The sequence below is a fragment of the Filicampus tigris genome, chromosome 2 (assembly GCF_054856515.1).
Source record: "Filicampus tigris isolate MCC_2025a chromosome 2, RoL_Ftig_1.0, whole genome shotgun sequence".
Classification (NCBI taxonomy): Eukaryota; Metazoa; Chordata; class Actinopteri; order Syngnathiformes; family Syngnathidae; genus Filicampus; species Filicampus tigris.
The window spans coordinates 29062644-29067211 of NC_141218.1; positions in this window are offsets into that span (position 1 = coordinate 29062644).

The following is a 4568-nucleotide window of genomic DNA, read 5'->3' on the forward strand; positions in this document are numbered from 1 at the left end:
AAGCTCAAGACACACCTTTTTAGTTTGGCTTTCAACAACTTTTAAATAATTTATCTTTTCTTTTGATTGAAGATAATTCTATGTTTTGCTTTGAATGTTTTAAAGCACTTTGAGTTGCATTTTTATGTATGAAAAGTGCTATATAAATAAAATGTGATTGATTGATTGACAGTGCTGGGTGGCGAAGCGCATTTGGGACTACATCGATGTCGGATGTATGCGACCTGAAGGTTCAGACTGTGGTCGCATTGCAAAAAAATCTGCTAGGTATCCGATCTAGGACCACATTTGAAAGTGGCCAGAAACTTCGACTTACTAAGAAGGCGTGATGCACATTTTTGCGACAAATAACACGCACTTCAATCGGACACTTCTAATTAGCCTGCACGCAGAGCCGCAACATAAGGATGAAAGAGCCGCATGCGGCACAAGAGCCTGGTCTATCCTATCAACTCTCAATTAAAAGAACATTGAAGTTTATGGTTGTAAGGTGGCAAAATGTGAAAAAGATCAAGTCTATGAACACTTTTCAAGTCACTGGAAGTCAAAGCTCCTGTCCATTTTTGTGTAAAAGTAGAGCCGAGCACCGTGATGAATTCCATCAGCATTCATCAGGATGAGACGATCAAAGTGAGAAAAACATGCATAGAAATGAAGACCAAGGGGTCATTAACTAAAGACAACTGCACTGATTGATGAGAAACAATTAATCGCACACAAACACACAACATGTTCTGAAAGTGGAAAATAACTACACTGATCTTATTTTTCAAAATATTAATGCACCATTTTACACACAGGGACCATCAATCAAAGGTAAGCACATTTCAATATAAACTCAAACATGGCCAATATAATACTTTCATAAACATAACTTTCGAATCATGTAGATACTTTTTTTAAGTATGCTTTCATCTACATGGCCTCTTTTTTACCTTTATATCAAATCTACCTTTCATGCATATAAACCTTTATGAACAGTACCTGACACTTATACAGCTTTCTTAAACATGCCTTTCAAAAATATAATATTGGACCTTTCACACAAACAAATATGTGCCTTTCTTTCTTAAACATACCTTTCACTTTTATAACTTTACAACACACACCTTTCTTGGTGAGAGATTGTGAGATCGATCTTGGCTGCACAGCGCACATGGCAGAGAAGTCAGTGTTTATCACAACAGTCAGGGTTTTATGAAATGAAATATACATACACGGAACTATGGCAGCTCGATTAAGCGATTTTGAACCGAAACCGAATTTTCTGGATAAAACGATGTTAAAAACGTTCAAATCGGCACGTTCGATTTTTTTTATTTTTGGTATCTAATCCACCGTAGTTTCCTCTGCATTTCCGCTTCCTCCCACGAGCGCGCAGTCCGGAAAAACTACAACAACACCGGCGCTACCGGCAAGTGATCGTTTAGTTAATAAATCGGGCAAATATAGATCTGTAGTGTAGTGTGTGCCCCGCATGTACAATACAACCCGTGAGCAAGTAACTTAACGTCTGAAAGGCGTCCCTTTTTTTCTCCTCTACAACGGACCTCCGGTCATGACTATGCATCTGTGCATTGTATTATTGAGTGACAGTTTTGCACTAATCATTGATTTATGTTTAAGTAAGACCAGGGAGAAAGGTGAAAGGCTAGTCACTAGCTGGTTGGCAAAATGACTTGCTGACAGACTGTTTGGTTTACAGACTTGACTGTCTACCTTCTCTCATGTTGATGATTTCGTTTCAGATGGTATATGCACTTTCTTCTTTCATTTTTGGTTTAATTAAGAACAGATCTGAAATCTGTTGTGCAAGTAAAATGCTGTTAATCCCAATGGATTGTTCTGTGTGTATTAAGTTAAATTGACTGGCAATTTGAGTTCAAAGAAAGAAAAATTAAGATTAAATAAAAGACATTCAAAATACTTAATTTTTCATTATTTTTTTATTTTATAAAGAAATTGTAATCGGAAAATCGGGTTTGAGAGAAAATAATCGGGATTTTCTTGTTAGGCAAACTCGAACAGCCCTACACGGAACCTTGCCCAACACAGTGGACACACACATAAAACAAGCAGGAACAAATCCAAGTAAAAAGCAGTGTTTTGCTGAGGTTGAGTACCAGATAATGTCTTTTTCTTTGCACTTGTGTCCTAGCTCAAGGTCCACTTCTATCTCATGCAGGGATTTGCCAGGTATAATTAGCCTATCATTGATCAGTTTTCACCAGCGGCCGACAACGTTTTGCATGCCGCAGGTCCATGGCTCATTCTTTCAAATGTTATGTAAGACACACAATGACTGGGAAAGATACAACAATCTCTAAATTCTTCACAATTCCAAACATTGCTTTTGACTTAAATACAACTTAACTTATAGTTTTTGTAACACACTTCACACACATATTGTGCCTTTTATTAAATAGACCTTTTGCATATAGCCTTTATAAAACATGCCTTTCACACTACACAGTCTTAATGGAGCATACTCTTCCTCTTACATATCTTTATCAGACATACCTTTCACGTGCAAGTGTAAAAAGAAGTTAGCCATTTGTTAATATTAAAGAAAATGGCAAACAAAATGCATGTTTTCATTTTTTCTTTTGGCAGACAACACTTCCAAATGCCTTCCGTCACGATTCGAATTTGGATGCTAACGCTAAAGCACATCTTGTAAAATGTTAGCATGTGATGCTAACATACGGTGACAATTTCGTGCATCATCGCAAGCGCCTCACCGCAGCCAGCTGGTCCTTTCGGATCCTGCTTGGGAAACGAGAGTGAGCACCTAAAAATAGTTGTCACAGCTCCAGCTGCCCCCCTCCCCCTCCCAAAACTCCCTTTCGCACCCCCTCCGCCCCCTTCCTCTCTCTGCGGCAGTCACGGGTTGTCCCTGCGTCACGGCTCGGCCTGGCCAGCATCATGGCCGTATACGGCAATCCTTTGAGCCGCAGTCTTATGTCAGCAGCGCTCACGTCACGAGGTGGTGACGATACGCGCTTACGTATGCGCTACTACAAAGCGCGGAGGGGGAGGAAGGATGGATTTAGAGCGCGTTTGACCCCCTTTGCAGGCTCCATCCGGTTTATTAACGCTCAGCTGTCATGTGCACTGTTGTGAAACACTGACGTGACCCACATATGAGAGGATGCTGTGCATACTGTATGCAGCTTCTTTCAAGCAGGGAATCTCAAACTGAACTGTGGTTCAGGGAGAACATTTTGCAAGGACACCCGTCATAATGGTAACACCAATTAACCCTTCCATACATTTTGGGTGAACTTTGACCCAATTTGACTGCAATAAATATGCGCTACAGGTGCTACAAAGTTGGTTTACTGATTTGACCAAGTCCCGGGAACCGTCTGTGTTACCACCACAATTGCAGGGCTCGGCCACTATCACCAGCGAATAGCCGTGTTCAAAAATGTACAACTAAATGCATAAGTGTAAGACTGTAAATTATTCTTGGAAAGAATACAACTGTCCTAGGCAAAAAAAATGACTTTAATGTGAAAAATAAAGACTATTCTTGATGGATTCTGAAAACAAGTAATTTTATTCTACTACTTTCTGTTTGAAAATAGAAAACACTTTAAATGGAAAAATTCAATGACAGTGCTTGAAAAATATACATTTTAGCTTTAAAAAAATGCTATTCTCCAAAGACTCCAATTTTTTAAATATGAAAAGTTATTTTGTTCTTACAATCACTCTTTGTTAAAAAAAAACAACTTTTTAACAAAACAAACAAACAAACAAAAATCAACTATAGTCTAGTTAGTATGAGGGATTTATTTCTTGTAAGAGCAAAACTTAAAAAATTACAAATCGCAAGATTGCACCTTTTACACAAAAAAGACATAAAATGAAGGAAGATTATGACACTTTCCCCATTGAAATTGCCCTTAACATTACAACTTAAAAAAAGCAAAAAAATATATTTTTATAAGATTCCAGCTGTTTTATTGTAAAATTGCAACTTTTTTTCTGGAATAATACAACTAAAATTTTGTAAAATGCTGACTTCTGCCTAAAAAAAAATAAAATACAAGTTTGAATTTGCATTTGTTTTTAATCTTATGTAAGAAATGCAACCTTATTCCCGTGGATTGCAAATGTTTTCTGCAAAGTTTGGTTCCCTCTTTCCAACAAAAAAAGAAAGACAAAAACATTTTCCCATAAAATGTATGACTTTAATATTATTTCAATTTTGGTCTAAATTTTTTTTTTTTTTTTTTTTTATAATATTTTTTCAATCTTATAGATTCTCAATTCACAATTTACTGCCCAAAGTCAGCTGGGATAGGCTCCAGCACAGCCCTGGTGGTTTATACCTTTACAATGGATATTTTGTTCCCGTAAGGCTAAATCTTTTTTCTTGTAAAACAATTACTTTTTCTGAATGTTGTGACTTTTTATAAAAAGTTTTTACAACTTTTTATAATATGGAAACCTACAACTTTTATCATTATATTTATGACTTTTTTTCTAGAAAAAAAAAAAAACCTTGACCACGGCTAACCACCTAAAATAATAATAATAATCACAGCAGCACAACACAC